The sequence below is a fragment of the Dreissena polymorpha genome, chromosome 10, assembly GCF_020536995.1.
Source record: "Dreissena polymorpha isolate Duluth1 chromosome 10, UMN_Dpol_1.0, whole genome shotgun sequence".
Classification (NCBI taxonomy): Eukaryota; Metazoa; Mollusca; class Bivalvia; order Myida; family Dreissenidae; genus Dreissena; species Dreissena polymorpha.
The window spans coordinates 86,936,230-86,961,064 of NC_068364.1; the positions used below are offsets into that span (position 1 = coordinate 86,936,230).

Below are 24,835 nucleotides of genomic sequence, written 5' to 3' on the forward strand. Positions count from 1 at the left end.
TGTTATGCTTTCAAAACGCATACATGCAGGATTGGTCTTCTATGATATTGTTTTATAATAGTACGAACACATCTTCCGTAATGTGAAAAAGTCGTGGGATTGATTTTTGCTCCATGGAAAAAAATGTAAACGTCCTGCTTTGCCAACATGTTTTGTATTAATATCATTCTCGCTTTTATGAGTTGTTAATCCGAACACATCACAAGCACTTCCTTTTTTAGTTACATCGTCATTATTTTATTTTTGGGCCGTGACCTGTGAAAACGGGGTTTAATGCATGTGCGTAAAGTTCCGCCCCACACTTGTCTGTACAGGACGACACTTACCACTTAAACTCTTGTTTTTTTGCTAAGAAGAGACTTTCTTTAAACAAAAAATACCATAACATCGGAAAATGTCACATGCATTACACCTCCTTTTCACAGAGCGCGGCTCATTTTTATTTAAACAGGACACGGACTCCCCCGCAGAATTTCAAAGGACTCAGTAACGAGTGGTGTGTTTCTGATAATAAAATTGAGCCTTGTTCTGAGAAAATTGGGCTTAATGCATGCGCATAAAGTGTAATCCCAGATTAGCCTGTGCAGTCCACACAGGCTAATCAGGGACGACACTTTCCACCTTAACTTGATTTTCGGTAAGAAGGGACTTCCTTAAAATACCATAAGAGCAGAAAGTGTCGCCCCTGATTAGCCTGTGCGGACTGCACAGGCTAATCTGCGACGACACTTTACGCACATGCATTAAGCCCAGTTTTCTCAGAACGCGGCTAATACGTGGAAATTGGCAAGAACATATGTTTTTCTTTTAACACATTGAGCTTAGTTCAAACAAGAGTACTCGATTGTATTAACAGCAAATGTTCCCTCGTGTGTTAACGTTAGTGTCCTAGTATTAACAGCAAATGTCCCTTCGTGTGTAAACGTTAGTGTCTCAGCATAAACAGCAAATGTCCCTTCGTGTGTAGACGTTAGTGTCCCGGCATTAACAGCAAATGTCCCTTCGTGTGTAGACGTTAGTGTCCCAGCATTAACAGCAAATGTCCCTTCGTGTGTAGACGTTAGTGTCCCAGATCGAAACACGACTCTCACTACTACCATCGTCGTACAGCTTGCATATCTTGTCCAGAGTCGAAAAAGTAAACGTTGCGCACTGATCAAGTCGTAGACACTAATTCGCACACATTGCACGTGACATTACGGTAGGCGTTGCTAAGGGCACCATGGCAACGCCCATAGCCATGTCGCGTGATTCTAGAACGAAGTACCCTTTCAACTGCTCGCATGAAGTGGATTCTGAAACTATTTTATGTGATACTTGATTTTAGCAAAAAAGATAGTACAAACCTATGGGTATTAACCCATTTAAGCCTAGTGGACTCTCCCATCCTTCTAAATTGGATCAATTTATTTACAAAATTAGGGATGCCTTGTATATTTATTTCTATATTTAGAATAATTTTTTACAGAAATTCTTTTAAGCAAACAGCGCAGACCCTGATGAAACGCAGCACCATGCGGCGTCTCATCTGGGTCTACGCTGTTTGCCAAGGCCTTTTTTTTCTAGACGCTAGGTATTAAGCACTCATGTGATCTAGTTGACAATAATATATAAGTAAGTAAGAACGCCCCGGTGCCAAGCGTTAGTGTAAAGCACTGTAGAGAAGACGCACCTTGTGGATACAACGCGTCGATACAATGTTCGAATACTGTATTTGCTATTCGATTTCATCTCTTAAAAAAGTGTGTGATTCTGAGTTTGTGGTAATTGCGCCAGTGTTTACATGTAGTGATGCATTGATTAATGAGCCAATGCTTCTTCCGAGGTGGCGCTAATGACCGGATGCTATTAAATGCCACTGAAAATTCTACATAGTGAGTAAGTTTTATATGTTTTTCAACATGTTTCGCATTTTTTCTAAAGTCGGGCAATATTGTGCGATTCAGAGAAGATTTATTCATCCACACATGTACAGAAACATATAATAACAAACCATTTGGAAACGTGATGACCTTTATAAGTTGTGGCATGGTAAAAATTGTAACATAAAATCTGTATGACGAGCAGAATTCCACCCAATGAAATAACTAACAACATCAAACACGTACTTTGAAAAAGCACAAGTTCTCCGATGCACAAAAACATTGACTTATTGTCGAACGAATAGATAATTTGGTGTTTTTTCCGAGAGAGATGGAGCCAATGCCAAGGAGGTGGCGCCAATGACAGGAGGTTGCGCCAATGCACTTTGTTAGCCATTTTTAGTTGGTCGCGTAGCGACCAGCTTATGTTGTTACTCAAAATTTCAAGTCGGTTCGGCTTATCTACGGAGAGCTTACTACCTGCCACACACGCAGTATCCGCGCGAGAAAGAGTTGTATAATTTATGCAACAGGGTTGAGTTCTCCAATTACATTCATTCACAAATGGAAACATTATATGAATATCGTGTTAAATGTAATAGTTTCGAACGGAGCTTATATAAAAAAGAATCAATAAACAATGATTGTATTATACGTGTCGCGGAAGAGATTGTTTATGAATGATTAAAATACTCCACTTTCTGCTGCGTCTTCATGAAGTAGTATTTTTGCTCAGCTCATTCATAATCTGAGGCTATTAAAAGATGCGGCTGCCGATAAACAAGGGAGAGTCCAGTTGCACGGCAATCACCACTCAGAGTTGTCGTTCCTTGCTCTCACACACACTTCAATGACGTAGTACAGGTCATTCATAATCTGAGGCTATTAATAGGTTCAGGAAAACAAAGCAATAGTATAAAGTTACGCTTGTTTAGCCTACATTCTCAATTTATAAAACGTTGAACATGAGACTCAGAGTTCAACAATAACTTCAGCGATACGATAGAAAACAACAAAAATACTTCATAATCGCTCAAAACGAATATAACAAACAATTAATTATAATAATAATAATAATAATAATAATAATAATAATAATAATAATAATAATAATAATAATAATAATAATACGAATGGTCTGTTTCGTAACCTCGTTCATGCTTCTACAGCGGGGATTTCTGGGAAACGTACTTTTGTTCTCAACAGATAGCGGCGATCTTTAGTATTTACGGGTGCTAGCAACGCATTAGTAAAAGATTAGTAGAAGGTAACGCTTGTTTATATTCACAGTTCTCAATTTATAAAACTTTGGACATGAGTTCACCAATTACTATAGGCATACCTTAGACAACCTCAAAAATGCTTTATAATCGCTAAAACCGAAAACAACTAAATATAACAAGAAATATATTTTTTAAATGTAGTCGGCGTATACGCTGACTTTGAAATAAGGTTTGCAATTTACTTTTCTAAATAAATAAATAAATAAAATGAATAAAAAAGTTTAACTATTGTGTGTTGTTTTTTTACTTGTAAATTGCATATTCAACGCATGAAATGTGTATCAGCAATAACTAAGCATTGTCAAACCACACATTAGTGTAAGTAGATAAAAATATACTACGGGAGTGCACATCATATGTGTCCTCACATGCCTTATTATGAGTATATTTCTTCACTATCGAAATATATCGTATGTTAATATTTGATTTAAACGCAGTTTTTTTTTCGACACATTTAAATCACACGTTCATAGCCGCGTCATGCGAAAATGGGTCTTATGCGTTTCGGCCAGCGTTTGTTAAACCCAACATGTGCATTTGCGCAGTCAGGTCAGAGGCGATGCTGTTCGCTATAAAATCACTGAATATGTTATGGTCTCATTATGTATCTCCTGACCAGACTGAGAGATGCACAGGCTAAGGGGGCTATATATATGATGGGCGCATATGGAATAAGACCAATTTTCGCATGACGAGGGTCATTAAAAATCTCATTGCGAATTGTAAATGACACATTTTAGCACAGTGCATTTTGATACAAAATTGAATTCAAAATGGCAAACTTGTTAATAAAGGCAGCCTATCCAGACGTTCAGGAACGATTTCCAGACGTGCTGACCAAGTACGGCAAACATTGTGATTGGCTAATTAAACGATTTCCTCTTATCGTGACACTATACTATTTCGGTAAAGATTGTTTTCTCATCTTGAAAGCAAAACTTAAATTCTGCGAGATGGATTTTAACGCGTTATTGTAACTGGGTCACAATTTGTGTCGTTTGAACATACAGAGAGTACCGGTAGTCCGGAATTCCTTACACTGAACAGTGCTACATCCTTTGCACTGAGCACAGACACAGTGATGTAGCCAAAGTTCAGAGGTTGTATCTCGAATCAGCCTATGAAATATTCGAAAATATTCATGCGTGTCTGTTGGCGATATGTAAAAGTCATTAAGATGAAAAGCTGAGTAAAACAGCTACGCCGAAAAAGCGCATTTATGCTGTATACCTATGTTTAGGTCAGAGTTGTTGACACCGTGTGAACTGCTCGGGTAACAAGTAATGCATAAACAACAATGTACGGGTCCAGGTTGTCTTTATGACTACCTAATTCGTGAATAAAAAGTATTGCTCGCAGTTTTTTTTAATTATTTTTCATCAATTATCTTATTGTTTATTTTGAATTTGTATATGGTGTCAAAAATCAAAAGTTTTTAAAGGGAATTTTCATCATGAAATTATATTCTTAGTGAGATAGGTATGCGAGGTAATAGGTATTCCAACAATATTCATTTAATATGATGGTGATTGCAAATTGTCTGTATATTCAGTTCTCCTTACCATTTTCATCATACATTGTACTTTCTATGCTTTCAGAACGTCCAAAAAGAGCCATGTGGTTGTTATTTTGTCTAAGCTATCTCTATGAAATAAATAGGATGACAAAAAGTGCACACAAAGTTTGACCCGTGCGTTATGACACACTCTTTATAAATTTGAATGGCGTGTGTTCATCTCAAACTTGCGATTAATTAAAAAAAATGAATTGCGTCTTAAATTATACAATAGCGAACAACTTCAGTGCCTTCAGCGATTTGATTAATTTTCGATGCCGACCATACACTTTTTGTTTTGTATTCCAGGTTGATTGTTCGATCTTTTTTCTTAATTCGGCCATAATGAAATAAAATCAAAATAGTAAAGTCTATATAATTATTAAGAAACATGTGGTTTTTTTTAGAGATTTTTAAATATATGTTATAATATTGAATATACCACAATACTGGAAAGAAGCTTGAGGATAATGAACACAAAGGTAACGATAAAAGTCGAAGCTATCCTAATTTGTTGCAGATATAAGTAGGAGCGAATGGCATAATGTAAGCCTATTTAACATTCGTTGGCCTTTGACTTTTAGTAAATACATGTGTGTAAAGCAATTTTAATAGGGGACAAACTCGTTTCAAGAAGTAATATCTGTTTAGTACTTCGTAAATTTTGATTTTTTTTATTAACACATTTGTTGTATAGAACATATTTTGCGCATGTTGAGTATTTAAATATTGGATTTATTGAAGATAACATATTTTTGATTTATATTGAACAACATGTTTCTTTTTCAGGTTATTGACTTCTTAATTTAGTGGGTTACTTATATATTCATATATTTACATCTTGTTTTTTTTTTAATAGAATGTGTATATGTTCTGTATAGATTTGGGTTTAAGTATTGTATTTCCGTTCAAAAATAAAAAGACATATGAAATAGGAACATTATCTATCAAATGTAAGTCATGTGATAATTCATATATCGTGCATTGGCGCCACCTCATTTCCTTAGCTCCACCTCCTTGGCATTGGAATAGATCTGATAGATCTGCAAGATGTCAATGTGTATGTACATGCAGCAACTAGTATATGTTGAACGCAATCCTTTGATGTCCTTCGCGAATTAATCGGGTGAAAGTTTGCTCGTCACAAAGGCTCAATGCATTGATTTGCTTTCAAAAACTCCACCATGTCGCAACTTATAAAGGTCCGAACGTTTCCAAAATGGTTGTTGTTGTATGTTTCTTTACATTTGCCGATGAATAAATCTTTATTGAATCGCACTGCATTTCCCGATTTTCAAAATATTGCGAAATATGTTCGAAAACTCCAGTGTTCTTGCATTAGTTATTTAGTGCATTCTTGCATAGTTTGGATAGCTTGACAACCGTGAGCTCGAGCGTTCTTGCATTAGTTATTTCGTGCATTCGTGCATAATGTCCTTAGCTTGACAGCAGTGAGCTCGGGCGTTCTTGCATTAGTTATTTATTGCATTCGTGCATAATGTCCTTAGCTTGACATCAGTGCACTCGAGTGTTCTTGCATTAGTTATTTAGTGTATTCATGCATAATGTCCTCAGCTTTACAATTGATAAATGAATATGTGGGCTAATGTGAGTAAGCAAGCAAATTACACTACGTAGATAAATTGTGTGTCTTTTTCAAAATCAAAGCTTTGTTTAATGGATTGAAAATATAACCAATTAATAAAAATAATTTAACATATACAGAAATGCATCTTATGAGCCTAGATTCTTACCAGGCGTGGAATGATAAGATGAGGGCCATATTCCAGAGTAACACTCATTTACAGCATTCATGACATCACCCTTTGCAATCTTACTGTCATACATGACGCAGCATATTGCTTGGCCCGCAAACGCTTGGCTAGACGTCCCGTTCAACCTTCCGCCAATACGTAGTGTTCCTGGCAAACCAAGGCGAGGATTGGTTCCCATGCCCGAAAGCCTCACAAGACCCAGACCAGATTGTGATTTCATAAGCTTCAGCTCAGATTTGCTTTCGTCGTATGCGAGAGCGAGATTTACCCTTTCATTGCCTCCCATATCTTGCACTGATGAAACAATTAGCCCAAGTGAGTCACCTGTTACACTTATCACATCGACAATTACGTGCGTTGTGTTGCACCAAAGTACAATGTCCCGGATTACCAACCGGCTTACGATTTGGCACTATGATGATAGTGGAAAACAGTCCCACCGGTGTTGCTGCAGGCTTTCACAGTTAGAACAAATGCGAAATCTCCCAAAGTGAGAACCTGACACGACTCTTAAATCGACGTAGGAACGTCTGTCTCCAACAAACTTGATGGCTTGGCATATCTTCGATGTTGTTATATTTTCAGCCTTCAGAGGCTGGTGGCGGTATTGTGTTTTTATTATTATTTTAAGAAACTGTTTTAAATGAGAATTCTATACTGCTCCAGCAGCTGGAGTTTCACTTCTTTATATGGCATTGCACAACAGTTTGATGTGTGCAGCGTGGATGCAGTAGCGTGTATCCCCGTACATATCTTCGATGTTGTTATATTTTCAGCCTTCAGAGGCTGGTGGCGGTATTGTGTTTTTATTATTATTTTAAGAAATTGTTTTTAATGAGAATTCAATACTGCTCCAGCAGCTGGAGTTTCATTTCTTTATATTATATTGGTACCCCAAATTTTCATTCAATATAAAGAAGTGAAACTCCAGCTGCTGGAGCAGTATTGAATTTTCATTAAAAACAATTAGTTGGTCCTTTATTTAAGGCAAGTGACCGTTTGCCCAAACAGTACAAAACAGCACAATACAGCACAATACAAACCATTATAAACACAAAATATGAATAAAGCTGGGGTCACCGCCTTGGAACGGTCAATGCAAAGCATTGGGGGTTTAAACCTGGTTATAGAGCGCTCAACCTCACACTTGGCCCAGCAATATTCATAATACATTTAAGTGTAAATAAAATTTAACGTCATAGAATTGTAACTCAAATTAAACAATAACAAAAGGGAATTAAAACGCATTCAATTTAATTACTATTTAATTACTCAATTGCATTGAAGATACAAGAGTAACAGAGTTACAACTTTTTATAGTGTCATGGAGTTAATATCTCAGATAATCATCGCGCAAATACAGGAAGAAGCAGCAATAATGGATGTAAAAATTCCATATTACATAGCTTGGTTGTTTATGTGACTGCTAAAAAAAAATAAATAATTAAATCAAACAAGAAACGCCTATCAGAGAGAAAATATAAATAAAATGGAACGTTCATTCAAGTCGCCAATTTCTTTTCTGCATCCGACTTTCCCTCCTTCGGCCGTTTGTTTTATGATGTCATTGGCAGGGTCAGCGTAAGCAAGTGGCCATGTCATAATAGGTGTTTTGTAGCCGGGTGCAAATACTCACGAAGTAACTGGTATAAATGTGGTATAATAATAATAATAACAATAATCACAACAACAACAGTAATAATAATAATAAATTAATAACAAGAGCACCGCATAACGGATGCCACGCTCGGCTGCGAAAGCTTGTCAGAATATTTTTTTAGAGGTCACAGTGACCTTGACCTTTGACCTAGTGACCCAAAATGGGTGTGGCGTGTAGAACTCATCAAGGTGCATCTACATATGAAGTTTCAAAGTTGTAGGTGAAAGCACTTTGATTTTAGAGCCTATGTTAAAGTTTGTTATAAGAGGTCACAGTGACCTTGACCTTTTGACCTAGTGACCCCAAAATGGGTGTGGCGTGTAGAACTCAACAAGGTGCATCTACATATGAAGTTTCAAAGTTGTAGGTGGAAGCACTTTGATTTTAGAGCTAATGTTAAGGTTTTAGCACGACGCCTACGGCGGACGGCGGACGGCGGACGTCGGACGGCGGACGATCTGGCTATGACAATAGCTCGGGTTTTCTCCGATAATAATAATAATAATAATAATAATAATAAACTAGAAATGGCGCGGCAGAGGCCGACGCGTATCCCCAAGTCGAATGTTTGACCTAGGTGTGCCCCAGGGTTGGTAATGGGGCCATGCATAGCTGAGATTGACCGTATTGTCATAAGAGAAGTTCATCATCAATTAGAAGTGAATTGGTGTAGAAATGAAGAAGTTATAGTAAAAGGCAATTTTGGGTGGGTGTGACATATGTGGGCAGGGCGCCCCAGGGTTGGTAATTGTGCCATGCATAGTTGAGATTGACCGTATTGTCATAAGAGAGGTTCAGTATCAATTTGAAGTGAATCGGTGTAGAAATGAAGAAATTATAGTAAAAGGCAATTTTGGGTGGGTGTGGTCTATGTGGGCGGGGCGCCTCAGGGTTGGTAATGGGGCCATGCATAGTTGAGATTGACTGTATTGTCATAAGAGAAGTTCAATATCAATTTGAAGTGAATCGGTGTAGAAATGAAGAAATTATAGTAAAGGCAATTTTGGGTGGGTGTGGTCTATGTGGGCGGGGCCCCAGGGTTGGTTATGGGGCCATGCATAGTTGAGATTGACCCTAATGTCATAAGAGAAGTTCAGTATCAATTTGAAGTGAATCCGTGTAGAAATGAAAAAATTATAGTAAATGGAATTTTTTGGTGGGTGTGGCCTATGTGGGGGGCGCCCCAGGGTTGGGATTGGGGCCATGCATAGTTGAGATTGACCCTAATGTCATAACAAAAGTTCAGTATCAATTTGAAGTGAATCCGTGTAGAAATGAAAAAATTATAGTAAATGGAAATTTTTGGTGGGTGTGGCCTATGTGGGCGGGGCGCCCCAGGGTTGGGAATGGGGCCATGCATGGTTGAGATTGACCGTATTGTCATAAGAGAGGTCCAGTATCAATTTGAAGTGGATCGGTGTAGAAATAAAGAAGTAAATGTAAAATAACCTAAAAAAATGAGTGATAATTTCTGACGCGGCCCCACCCCAACCGCTATAACTTTTGACCCAGGGGTCAGATCAAAATTCCAAATAGTGCAGGGTCGCACATATGCTTATAGCTACCATGTGTGTAAGTTTCAAGGTTCTAGTGCTTTTAGTGTAGGAGGAGATAGTGGCCAGGACGGACGGACAGACAGACAGACGGACGGTTGCGGAGATAACCACAATATCCCCACCTTTTTTTCAAAAAGCGTGGGGATAATTATCTTCATTATTATTATTATTATCATCATAATAGTCATCACAGTATTAACTTATTTTAAGCGATCTTTCAGTCCCAGTATCAAAATAATAATACGAAGAAGAAGAGAAGATGATTGTTATCGAGAAGATCTTGCTAGCATAACATACAAGTTCATGTTATTACTAGAAAGCGGTTAAATCAAATGGTTCGCCAACACTACCAATATAATAGTTAAATTCCTAGGATTGTTTTGAGTACTGCGGTATGAATTGTATATTATTAACTTTAAAATAACACCATTTTTATAATTAAATACATGCTTTAAATAAACGCAAACGTTACTTACAAAGAACGATAGGCAGAAATGTACGATCGCCATTGTTGGGTCTCTTCGTACATATAAGCAAGGGTATTACTACACTTGTCAAATATAGTTCCAATAAGGAGGAAAACGACACTAAAGTTCAATAACATTAAAAATACGTGGTTATATGACGTCATCAACTGTCATGCGCAACAGACACCTTAAAGGAGTATATATATCAATTTGCATTATGCTTGTCCTTGGTAACTTTTCTTTAAATAATGGATTTTATAAATGAGTCTCGTAATGGGAAATCTGAGCTTTAATGCATGTGCATTAAGTGTAGTCTCAGAGAAGCATGTGCGTTAAGTGTATACTAAGATAAGCATGTGCAGTACGCACAGGCTTATCAGGCACGACATTTTTTGCTTTATTGTTGTTTTTTTGTTTAAAGAACGTCTCTTCTTGAAAAATTTAGTCAATGAGGAAAGTGTCGTCCCTGATTAGCCTATGCGGACTGTACAGGCTAATCTGTGACGGCACTTAACGCATATGCATAAAGCCCGTTTCCCTAAGGAGGCTTTTTGTATTGATCAAAAAAGTTTGTTTCTTCTCCATCAAGTTCGTCGATAAAATCGGAATGATAAGAACGTTTGTTTAATGCTCAGTGTGCGTTCGAAGTTTTGATAGTTGACTCTGCGATGTAAATTCGTGAATACATATGTTTTTTTTATCCCACTTTTACAGCGAATTCGGTTGATTAAAGCCCCGTTTATTAAATTTCATTTATAATCAACGGCACGTGCTACGTTGTAAGGCTACGTTGTAAACAAATTGTGCTCCTTGTATATAACAACTAAATGTTATATTGATGTTATAAAACTTTTAGATTTGCAATTCAATATGAATAAAATTGTAATTAATAACGCACGACTCTTTGTCACAGAACGATATTCTGATTTAAAAAATGATTATTTGATCAGCGGTTATTTTTGGAACACTACAGTCATTATCAAAGTACGACACACACGCATGAAAACTAATTTTGTTTAAATAAAAAGGTTTACTGAATAAACAGTGGGATAAATAGAATAATAGGTTAGTGTTGATTATAGATCAGTTTTATCATGCTCGGCACGAAAACGAAAAAACATTCGCCAAGGCTCTTGCTTTTTGTTTTCTTAGCCTCGCATGATAAACCTGATCTATAATCAACACTAACCTGTGGAATTTTTTTTTCCGTCTAACTTCAATAGAAGTTAAACAATACAATAATACAGCTTTTCATAAGTTTGATGTATATGAAACATCAAAATACAATCTGAATTTTCCCAAATTACGGAATTTCAGGACCGAACAATTTAAATTTTATATAAATGTAAACGATGAAATAACACGATGGTTATATGAATAAAACTATAATTCAATTGAAATTATCATTTATAGTGAATACCTTTAAAATATGACCATTTTCAATCTGCATCTTTAAGGTTTTCGTAAGGAGCGGAGTGAACACTAATCCAGTTCTTCTAATTGGCTTTTCTGGTCGGCTTGTCATCCATCTTTTAATGATAAACAACGAAGTCAACCGAGTGTGAATCGGGCGCGTCTTGTTCAAATCTTAAACACATGCTTTTCTTCCATTCTCTAGATCAATACTGCACTTAGTTGTTAATCATTAATCAGCGGAGTTTATTGCATTGAAATGGATTATCTTGTAATTCCAAGGGCTCAAAATATTCAAACAATGGTGGGACATGTGTACGTGTCATAAATATTGTTTTTCGATGTAGTGTGTTGCAAAAACACGTGAGCAATATATATCATATTGGAATGCTTTTTCAGTATTTAACATTCATATATCAAATTGAAATGTATATATTTAAAATAAAGTTTTTGAATAAATAACGTACCTACAAAGCTAAATCGTGTAGACGTTCCATCCTTTGGACGCTAACTGACATAATACGTATTGGTAAACCTATCAATCAAGAAACGAAAAACACGATTCACCATAAAAGCTCATAATTTCTATGTGATCATTTTGATTGTTAGTGCGATAACTTAAAAAAAATGTCTAAAATAGTGTTTCAAAATTAATGGCAACAACATATTAATATATTAAATGCCTCCATTTCCAAAAACATTGGAGCCTAATTGATATGTGTGCATTCAAAAGATACAAAACATTCGTTTGTCAATTGTTTTCTGTATTTCGTGCAAAGTTTGATTGGGTAAACATGGTGGCCAATTGAACGTTAAATATGTGATGATAAAGACAATGGAGCGAAACTCAGAACATGTATTGTAATTGCAGAAAATCCGCTGCATGCTGTTGATGCCAACTTCGCCGCTAATGGAGACGAATGCGATGAGGAGCGAGGACCGGTAGAATTAAGATGTTAATATATTTCATTAGCTCATTGTTTGTCCTTTTGTTATTTGCAAGAACAATGCATTGTTGTTACTTCTATTCTCACATGCGAAAGTGCCAAAAGTATGCTATGCAAGCATACCATTCAGCACCACAATAAACATGTAAATGAAATAAAATTAACTAAAATGGTATGGTTTAACCTTTCGTGCGGTGAGAATGAGGTGTACGTTTGCACATACTTTACACAGAACTTGCCCTATTCAGAATTCATCCCAGATAATTGGGAACAGCGTCCGGATATTGGAAGACGTTGACAAATTGAAACGTGTTTTAAAAGAACACTGGACTGATGATATGGCACACGTGAGTAACCTGTTACCTTCTTCACGTTCACTTTACAATAGTTTCTTCAAAATGCTTCATGTGTGCTTCGTGCAGCACCATATTCTTTACAATAGAAACATACCATGTTACAAAACTCACAAAGCAAAGCTAATCATATAGTATTCATGTACTAAATAACTTATATATCGAACAACATTAATGTTATATAATGTGCGATTATTTGTGACTTAACGACAATACACTTAAAAACTCATCACGCAGAACCCACCGCACAGTATGACAATCGAAATAACAACGATGATCAAGAAATATGGCATCGGAAGGACAATTCCTGTGAAGTTTCGTTAAAATCTGTCAATGGGGTTTAGAGCATAAATTATTTGAAGAATGTTTACGCACGCACGCACTTTAGAACGACTTACATCAGGGTATCTTGAAAGCTTCCCATGAGCACTACTATGTTATCCGGTTATTTCAAAATATGTAAACCCCTAGGCGCGGACAAGTTTGACTTCAGGGACATGCTTTGTACAATCTGTATAGCCCACCACCCTTTGATGTTACATGCCCAAACCTCTGGGCCTTGTGGTTTCAGAGACATTGTGTTAAGTTTTCACTATATTCATATAAAAATAAATAAATTCTTACTTTATCTCGGATCAATTATTTGCACCAGAATGACACTATATTTTAAATAATTAATACACTTATGGACTTCTAACGCATCACTTTCAAACTTGAATATCTCAATTATGATAAAATATTTTGATTGTCAATTGTACATGTCATTAAGACGTTTCACTATTTGCATGTGCAAAAAGATGAAACCATGCCTACCCACGTGCTAAAACGTCCGATCGTCAAGGATGAATTATTTTATTGTGAGCTTGCACAGAATGCGGTCGAATTATCACATGTACAATTTTAAATCAAAATCTTAACTCATAACTGAGCTATTCTAGTTTGAAAAGTGTTGCGTAAGAAAAGTCTCCCAAGTTTACTTGTAGATTTAAGAATGTAATACCTACTGATTAGAAAGATGAAATGGGCCATCATGGAACCTAATGATATAATGTGTAATTTAATTATTTTACAGAAGTTTTTGACGAATTTATGTATCGATGCGTACTTCCTTTAACGAATTATATAAACAGTCCCTGTTTAAAACATGCATATGTACGTACCAAGAATTGTGTGAGTTTTAACTATTTGGTGATTGAAATGCTTGACGTGCACTCTTTATTCGATTAATGTGTACATATGGTTTGAAAAAAAAATAATACTCCTTAAAGAGAACACATCTACGTAACATTTAACGTATTTGTTACCAAAAGTTTGACTCCACGTAAATGATCACGGTTGTAGTCTAGCCGGTGTTATTAACAAAACGTAAGGCGTATGTGGCTACATTTTTATTCATTCATACCCAAGCTGCAAGTGTACCACAAACTATGAAGCATAATCATATTAAACCAAGATTAACAGTAGAGTCAACTCTTACGGGATCTAGTATTCAGTATAACACAGTAATGTCCCTTTTACTATTTTTTTGATAGTATGTAACAATCACTATATCTGTCATATGATACCTTTGAAAAAACTAGATAGTTGTATTATTTTTTATATGTATTATTCAAAAGATAAACATGTTGATACATGGATATTTATAATATCTGAAATATATATTTGTGCAAAACATTTTGAGTTGGACACTTCAAGAAATTAATTCACGATATGACATACATTAAATGAGAAAGAAAAGCGGAAACTCTAATAATATATCTATACATTAATAAGCACATTACAGCTCAATTGAAAAAAAATACAAAGATAGTTTTAACTTAAAACTTGATAAAGAAATATTCAGTGACCTACCTCCAATTGTTGTTATATGGGTGTCTTTAAAATATTGTCTCTCAAAATGTTGCATACAGTAATTGTTTATCGTTAGAATTGTGTAAATAATGAAATAATCATGAACTAAAGCGGAAAATTAAAAAGGTTGAAACAAACTTTGCATCTATTTCCTACATATATTGGTCTATCTTCTCTTTTTAAACTTGACAAATGACGCGTTAATCGATTATAATCGAACTATTAATATTGTATAGAATTGCGAACAATGTCAATTGCAGATCGATTGAGACATGTAAGATGTACCTAACGATATGGGTTTTATAATAAAGGATTAATCCTTATTGATGAAGCGAGGATTTGTGAATAAGAAAAAGACACTCACACGCAAACACAGTGAGAATGATGTCGATAATGCGACTTGTGTGGTTGAAACTTGAATAAAATATGTCTTTTAATATATTGAAGATTTAAACAAAATAAAGTAATTAGAACACACCAACTGTAAATCAATGTTCTCTTAATGTCTGATTGAGTGCTAGGCACAAGACCATGGATATATTAAGAAAAGTAACTCCTGTGTGGAACAAAGACAGCGATGACGTCGGTGAAGGTCGCGTGGAAACAGCTACAGGTCAGTATGAGGTCACTGTATTTTTTAATTAATATACTTAAACTTATTCTTCGCAAATGAACAATCCATTTAGATTCATATCATCATAACAAAGCTAGGACAATTGTCCAATAACGAAAACAAACGCATTATTATAGCGTACTTAGATGTCAATCATAAAAAGCCCTTCGCAGGTACCTTTCTCTTTATACAGTACACTTTAAACGTAATAAATTGTTTGAAAAAAAGGTGTTCAGTTCAATAAATTTCTTAATTTTAGCTAACAGAGGCACATCTGCGTCAACGTTGAGCTCGTTATTCCTCTAGTAGCAACTTTTTGTCCTCGAATCTTAATCAGGCTTGGTCACAATTTTTTTTACAATATCCAGACCAAGTTTGAATTTATGTTACGGGTGTCTTAAAACACGATCACCAGGTCAAACGTTAAAAAAACTACTTATCTAAGAGGACCATATATGACTAATCTTGATGACACTTGGTCAGAATATTTATCTTTACAAAATCTAAGTAAGGTTTGAATCTGGGTCTCGTGCGGCCCAAAACTGGTAACCATGTCAAATCTTAGAAAACCTTATTGCAACACCTATTGTCACATATATGACTCGATGTTGATAAACCATCGACAAAATGTTTATTTTGACCATATTGACGCCATGTTTGAATTTGGGTCAAGCAGGATCGAAAACTAGCTCACCAGGTCAGGTCTTTCGGTGTACCTTGAACTCATGATAGAGCTTAAGGGCCTTTATTGCCATCTTATATGTTTTCATACGAAAATGCAATGAATATCCGTTAAAACGTGAACTTGTTTTTATCAATTTTATCAACACTTTAATTGAATACTCTCTGCTTAATTTGGTCAGTATATATTGAAGTTAAGCATACACAATAGACAATAATGGTTAATTAACCCAATCAAAGCTCTATCGTAAGCCAATTTGAAAAACTTCTATATATATATATCTGTTTTGTTATATGTTGTTTATATGCTGATCATTACAGTCATCAGCATTAAACACGAAATGTAATCAACAAAGTCCTATAATTGAAATAATTGATGAACACAATATGTGTTACCTGTGTCACTAAACGCTTCATGTGCATTACGTGATGATATACCATAATAAGACCGCTAGGAACCCCGAAGTTTGTCATCCAATAAGACGCGTGAGTTGCAAAAACACTTGAGAAATATATACCATATTGCAATGCTTTTTCAGTATTTAACATTCATATATCACATTGAAATGTATATATTTAAAATAAAGTTTTTAAATAAATAACGTTCCTAGAAAGCTAGTAATTGAAGATATTTCATCCGTTGGACGCTAACCGACATAATACGTATTCGTAACACTATCAATCAAGAGGCCAAAAACCACGAATCCCCAGAATTGTTCTTCATTTTTATGTGATCATTTTGATTGTTAGTGAGATAACTTAAATAGTGTCACAACATAAATATCAACAACACATTAATATTTTTCCGAAAACATTGGACCCTAATTGATATTTGTGCGTTCAAAATGTATAAAACATTATTTTGTCAAGTGTTGCTCGTGCCAATTTCGATTGGGTAAACACGGTGGCCGTTTGAACGTTAGATATGTTATGATAAGGACAATGGAAACGAAACTCGGAACATGTATTGTAATTGCAGAACATCAGCTGCACGCTGTTGATGCCAACTTCGCCGCTAATGGAGACGAATGCGCTGTAAAGCGAGAACCGGTAGAATAGAATTAAGACGTTTATATATTTCATTGCCTTATTGTTTGTCCTTGTGTTATTTGCAAGAACAATGAATTTCTGTTACTTCTATTCTTACATGCGAACGTGACAAACGTATGCTATGCAGGCATACCATTCAACACCACAATAAACATGTAATGAAAGTAAAATGAACTAAAATGTTATGGTTTAACCTTTCATGTGATTAGAATGAGGTGTACGTTGAAACACACTTTACACAGAGCTTGCTCTTTTTAGAATTCCTCCCTGATAATTGGGGACAGCGTACGGATATTGGAAGACGTTGACAAATTGAAACTTGCTTTAAAAGAACACTGGACCGATGATATGACAAACGTGAGAAACATTCTTCCCATTCACTTTACAATAATTTCTTTAACTTGCTTCACATGTGTGCTTGGGTCAGCATCATATTCTTTACAATAGACACATACGATGTTACAAAACTCTCAAAGCAAAGCCAATCATATAGTCTTCATGTACCAAATAACTTACATATCGAACTAAGTTAATCATGTAACATAATGTGTGATTATTTGTGACTTAACGTGGACGAAAACCCTGAATGAATGCTGTGCATGCATGAAAAAGGTCCATGTGATACATTTACTGCATAATACGGACAAGAACATAATAATCTGATACATAATATATCAAAGGTAGTAGTAAGGTATGTACAGTCACGCAGATTTTTACCCATGGATATTTTCTAAGTAACATTTAAGATTGATGATATTGAACTCGTATTATTAATTACATGCGCGTGTTTCTGTTACAGCTAATCGGTTTGGTTGGTAAAATTACGCATATTTATACAGACGGTTACATCGATGTAGATTTTGGAAGCAAATCATATATGTTCCCAACTACCTGCTGCGAAAATGTCAAGGTGCAGCAGCAACGAACAGATGCCATGACTAAAAACGCACCATCCACAAGCATTCGCAGAGGTTATATCATGTCAATTATTCGTATTTATACATTCAAACTTAGTTTAAATCTACATTCAATTTCCTAATGTTTTGTGTTAACCACTATCGAAATGATTGACGAATGACTATACATATGAGGCAACAACTGAGCTGCAAAGTTCTGAATCATTGGAATTAGATCACGCAGTTGATAGAAGGTACCGACAAGTATAGATCGTTTATTGTTACCGCAATACGAAGCTCATACTTGTCATTTTTTTAATTCGTAAAAGATCTTGAACACGTCGTAATACGTATTGATAATTCATCTAATATATGTAGACAACAAACGATTCGCAACAGCGAAATAAACCAATCATGTCCTGTTTTTAGATTGAAATGTTTAAAGTGTGTTATCAGCTAAAAAACCGCTATTCAATCGAGACATGATTTTATTATCACAATATGGTTATAGCACGTTAACAAAATATATTTTTAATCATTTTCGAAACTTAAAATGCCACAAATAATGTATTGTAGAATAATCCACGGTTGTTTCTTCTTAATATGTAGGTAAACCGCCAAATGTCGTGGTAGAATTTAGATTTTGAACAGTTTTCTGCTAATATAAATGAAGCTTACATTGATTAATTAGTCATTGACAATATGTTTGATAGTGACTTGACATTATGTGACGAACTTAGTGTGTGTAATCGAGGTTATCTATGTATTTAATATTGTAGTACTGTTAAAAAAATATCCACACATTGTTGCAGATACGACTGACCACCCCGCTGCTGACCGAAGTGCATTTATAGAAAGAAGCGCACATGCTCTTCGTCACGTGTTGGACCACCTCCAGACACTATATCCATCAATATCAGATGTGCCGCCATGTTTGCTATATCGCGCAGCCGCCGAAAACAAGCCAGAACTTGCTTTTATTTATGCAATCGCATTTCGACATTTGGTATATCCGTTAGCTTTTATATTGTGGAAAACTGACAGAAAATGTCAGTATTATTTGGTAGTTGAAGCCTGTATTTGTTTAAATATTTTATGCATTTCGAATGGAATTAGTTGCAAATATTAAGTCAGTTGTACCCTTCATAAATGTCCAAATTACTAGGCGTACATTTCACATACAATTACTTTATGTAATGTGTTGAAACAAACTTGGTATATATTAGTTATAATTTATAACGGACATTATATCGAGATGTTAAAATAAAAATAAAGTACGGTATTTACTTATGATAAATATTCAAATTAAAAGTCTTATTTAATCGTATGAAGATCGATGCCAAATGCGATGGTTTTACACCTTTGATGATAGCCAGTCAATTAGGGCACACAGACGTTGTTGAAGGCCTTTTGCATGTCGGCGCTGATATCAACATTAAGAGTGACACCGGAACAACAGCTCTAATTCTAGCGCTCGTAAAGTAAATATAAACAATGGACTACATACATATTTACTTATGTCAAGAGGCTGTGTACTTTTAAATTGAAAAGGACTAAAAGATACAGTTTGAATTTCAGCACAGTACTGTAAAACAATAGTTTAACATATTTCTATTTGCATTATAGTATGCGAATATATACAACAGGATTGCATTAATAAGTGCAACTAAAGCTTTTCACAAAAATGACGAATACCTAATTAAAGATGCAGATCGTTACATGCTGAGATTAGAAACAATGGCACAATTTCACCCGAGGGTGTGAACAGTTCTGAACCAAGGGGCTAGATTTCTTTTAATTGGAATACGAGATTTCTTTATAGTCTTTTGTATGTGAAACCAAAAATGCACACACGTTTATGTATATTATGAAATGTTTTATGTTTTTTATGACAATAATTTTACATACAACATATCATCCACAATTGTCTTCTTTCAGAGGTCACGGTCAGATCGCATATTGGCTACTTCAGAATGGAGCCGACGTCGACCAAAAGTACATGGATCGATCTCCTATGCATTTTGCTGCCTACAGATCAGACTCAGCTATTATAAAGGAATTGATAAAACGCAATGCGGATCCAAATGTACAGGTTTGCGACTATGGATGTAATAGTCCATACTTTTAACCTTCAACATTTAACTCGAAACATACGAGTATTTCACTCGTTCTAAATTCGGAGTCATATAGTCACGATATCGTCCGCCCGTTTGTTAATTAGTCCCGTTTCTTGAGCGGATTATAACTCGATAAGCGTAAAAGGGATTCAAATGAGTGTTTACACGTGTATATCATGTATATAATGATAAAGGATTTTCATACAATGGGCATTGTACAAGTATCATAACATTTCCGTAAATGTTGATTTATTTAAGAGCTATTTATTCTTGATTCATTCGTGGGAGATAACTTACTCCCATTTGCAATGAACGAATTTAAAAAAAAAAAACAAATACCTCGATAGATGATGCTGAGAATACTTGCAAAGTATATGAACCAAACCTTTGCATAAGGGTGTCAACCGCCTACTTTGTTTGGATGCTTTGTCAACAATCATCGATGGCTCCTAATTTAATGCATAGACACTTTAAGTATGAGGAGAGACGCTTGTGTAGGTTTAATCGAACTGTCTTATCGTTTACATATTTGATCCAATATACTCAATAATTCGAAGAACACGATAGTGGTTAAATTTACAACATACATATGTTTACAATTCAATATTATGTCGGCTTCGGCGACTGGATGTTGGCAAAAGCTTTGGTGACGGTTGCTGAAAAAAGTTCATTAGAGTTACATTCACGGTTAGGTGGATTAAATATTGGGAAAGGTACGCGTACTTGAATTGCTGTCGCAAATCGGCTCTAAGCATTTATTCATATTTTTACAATTGACGTTTAACACTATTGATTATTTAAGTAAAGCATTAATTAAAATTTATTTGTTTAGGTCGATGTTCTCTGTAGACATACACTAAATACTGCATGTTTATTTCAGGACATCGACGGAGATACACCACTGCATGTTTGTATATTGGGGCAAAATATTGTGTCGTCATCCGATTTGGTAAAGTATAGGAGGGTAAACTTACTACTCAAAAACAAACATAAACAAACGCCCATGATACTAGCTGCAGTAAAAAATGCAGTGACGTAAGTGACGCCTTTTTAATACATTTCAGTAATGTATCGTTTTTGTACTTTTATTTTTTGTTGATCATATATGAATTTGTTTTTCGTAATGTTATTTGTTAAACTTCAAAATGCAACAGTTTTTCATAAATTTGTAAATTTCAGAACAATAGAGCACATTTTTGATCGAGTCCCTATTAATAAAAATGCGTCCATTATTAATGGGGCTATACAGGCAGCGGTATACAATGGTCATACTGACGTTGTGCGTTTACTTATTAAGGTACCTTATCCATACCTTATTTGTTAGTTGAAATGGTTTGTTGGCCGTGTGCAACACTCTTAAAGTCATATACGTTAATTAACCGTCTTCACGGATAAGTCTGACAGAACTTAACCATTTCTGTTTTAATTTTTGAATTTCATTTACTTTAAACTGCTCTTATTTAATCTTGAGTTGATAGGTGTTCGTAGAAATTCTGCCACTATCGATTTCTACACTGGTATATTTTATTAATGGGATTCGACCTCCCAGCCAAGCGCTATATGTACTGTCTTAACGGGCCCAAACTCATCATTAGAAAACATGTTGTTTTAACAGGACATACCCCGAGCGAGGGTATCCTCCCTTATTGAAATTCTTACTACCTTTCTTTTGCAGGCGGGTGTTGATGTTAATGATTTGAACGATAATTGTAAAGACTCGGGCCAATACCCATCATCTGCCCTTCACTTTGCTTGTTATTCCGGGAATTTTAAAATATCGAAGCTGTTAGTAGAGGCAGGTAGGTAAACATTTTATAAAACATTATGCTATTGAGACACAGTTTAATGAACCTTACATGCCCACATTAATTTATGTCCTATATACTGCTTTAATTTCCTGAAACGAATTGGTTCGTATTGATTTCGTTGAACATGAACTAATCAAACTGAAGTGAAAACATAATGTGTTTGTTCACACATGTTTAAATAAGATATCGATTGCATGGTACACCACGTGACTATGAGGAAACATAAAACACATAATAGGTTGTAATGTAGAATATCTCATTATGTAGCCTAATAACTTATGTTTCAAATATACGTTGTTTTAATTTGGCAACAAGACTGGAGAATAACACTCAACACCAGTGGTTTCTTTATAAAATAGATAGTACACAATTTGAATTCCCCTAATATATAACCAGTTCATTTAAATCCGGACAAAAGCATTTACGGTAAATGTACATGCAAGCCTGATGGTAGTTTAACGGTAACAGCAAAATACCGTTTGCAATACAAAAAATGTATTAAATGCATAGATGAAGTATTTGAAATCGGATGCAAAGTTTGTTTGTTGTGTTTGTGTTGATGATTATTCAAAGAATGATTAACGCTCAAAGTGCATATATTTTATTTGATACAAATATAACATAAATCTTTTTTTTATAATTTTAAATCGGCTGTAAAATGATATTTGAACTTTATTGGGTATTATTTTTTCAGGCGCTCGTATTAACAGGACGGACAGAACTGAAGTAACGCCTCTTCATTTGTGCGTTTGTCCACGCTCAGATGCAGGAATTAAATCAGAGGTAATGTGTTTGAATCAATGCAGTTAGTATAGTTGTATTACATCCTTTACACTATTTTGCAACCTTTTCGCTTGTTCTTCTCCTTAACTCTTAGGTTTACATCTTGAGCATTATTGTTGGTTACTTGTGTTTTAAAACTGACCAATCGTATAACAATTAACAAAATGACGTCACGTTAGTAACAAAATTGAAAATGCATCAAAACGTTTTCTTTTAATTTACTTTATTTTGTGTCGTTTTATAGCTCTTGCATATAATTATCTTGTACTTGTTTTCATTCCATACTGTGCTCTACTTATTCAAACTCGTCAAGATCATTCTTTTCCATGCGTCAATCACAACAAACCAGTAGACTATTGATTTGTGTGTTTATATGAAAGTTCTATTTTAGACTGAAGAAATTCTCCGACTAAATAAAACGCCCGAAAGGATACAAGAACGAACAGACTTAGCCTGTTTCCTTGTCAAACATGGTGCTCAAGTTCTGATCAAGGACGGGTCGGGCAACAGTCCGCTTGATGAATGCATAGATGTCAACATAAAGGCAGCTATTATTCGAACGGTCAAGCTCTAGTAAGTTTTATACTTAAATTCACAAGGTCCATACCAATCTATAAGTGTTTGCTTTGCACAATTGTAACTGTGTTCATATTACGGAAACAATGCTCCATATTAATACATCCAGTATTTGTTTCAAGGATTCTGGTATATTCACAATCTTTTTTACATTGTTATTTGTTTCTGGTCAACGTGTAATATAGTCAAACGTCGAATTTTAAATAGTTTCAGTCAACATTACAAATTAAACCATTACTAAATTATATTTATTCACATGTAAGGACAAGTTGCTAATAAAACCGCAAGTGATTTCGCAACGTGAATTGTGAGTGTATGTCTTATTTCCAGCTCTAGAATTTTGTCTCCTTTATTTTATTATTACGTTTCGAATTAATGTTATTAGCCATTCAAAAGGCAAACAGGGAATCAATTGGTATGACACACTTTTTTCCCGAATGCCGGTGCCATGTGTCAAGTGCATGAATCTTCTATCTGAAATAAGGCTGATCCCCTGTGGACATGTTGTGCTATGTCGACCGTGCGCATCAAAGTTTCATGACTGTCCTCGATGCAACCGTGATATTGAACAGCGGCTCAGTCTAGGTAACAACAAAATCCTTTTGATAACTTATTGAAACTTTTATGATTTGCGGTCAACGACTAATAAACAATAATTTATTAATGCCGTTGACGTATAATACGTTGAATAACCAATACTTTTATTCAAACAGTCTTTTTGTCTTAATTTCAGATTTCACAATAGAGTTTTGATTCAAAAATGAAAAGCAAAACCACCTGTTCTGATTTTTTTAAATTCAAGACGTTCGTGGAAGTGAAAAGCATTCACATTGAAATACGATTAAATACGATTATCATTACACACACAAAATGTCGAGTGATAACTGGATATTATTAAGAGCAATTCTCATCTACTAGATAACTCTACACTGCAGTGTATTGCTTAGCCTCGAGTATAGTCACTTTTAATGAATCATATACACTTGGAACGCTTCACAGTTTTAAGTAGGGAACAGTTTATAAACAGTTGCAAGATGTAATCAATTTATGTTACAAAGCCCATTTGGGAAGTACATTTTCTTTGCAGATATCTACCTTAGTTGACTGCATTCCGATATTATCATATAATTTATGCATGCATTCCTACGCTGAATTGCTTACTTCTCACTGAACAATAACGCATGTTTAATGCGTGTGCATGGTTAAGAATGTAACTTGTGTATTTATGTTTTCCTGTCTGTCCTTGTTTATTACCTTTAACATTCATACCTAATATTTATCAAAAAGATGAATACTGAAACAAACAATTTAATATTAAACATGGGTATTCAGCAGTTTCCAATACGCGTCAAACTGTTTTTGCATGTAACACCATAGTACATTTGTATCCATTAAAACTGGATTGTGTACGCTTGAAATTTTTAAAGTCAGTTCATTCTAGTATGTTCCTCGATCATACGTTTAAGTGTTGTTTCACCAATTTAAAGGTATGTATCCAGATTTATGTACACGAACGTCTTGCACACATTTACATTATTTAAACCGTATTGGTGATAAACCGTTTCAACGGAACTGTATACAACTTGTTA

The 24,835-nt window shown here is 35.1% G+C and overlaps 2 long non-coding RNA genes across 2 annotated transcripts; both read left to right on the forward strand.

The window, feature by feature from the left end:
• Nucleotides 1–17,299: 17,299 nt before the first annotated feature.
• Nucleotides 17,300–19,002, forward strand: LOC127847581 (uncharacterized). Its single transcript, XR_008034046.1, has 3 exons — nt 17,300–17,423; nt 17,866–18,037; nt 18,775–19,002. It is a non-coding gene; the product is annotated as an uncharacterized LOC127847581 (long non-coding RNA).
• Nucleotides 19,003–21,258: 2,256 nt separating this feature from the next.
• Nucleotides 21,259–23,237, forward strand: LOC127847580 (uncharacterized). Its single transcript, XR_008034045.1, has 4 exons — nt 21,259–21,376; nt 21,755–21,878; nt 22,582–22,670; nt 23,062–23,237. It is a non-coding gene; the product is annotated as an uncharacterized LOC127847580 (long non-coding RNA).
• Nucleotides 23,238–24,835: the final 1,598 nt, after the last annotated feature.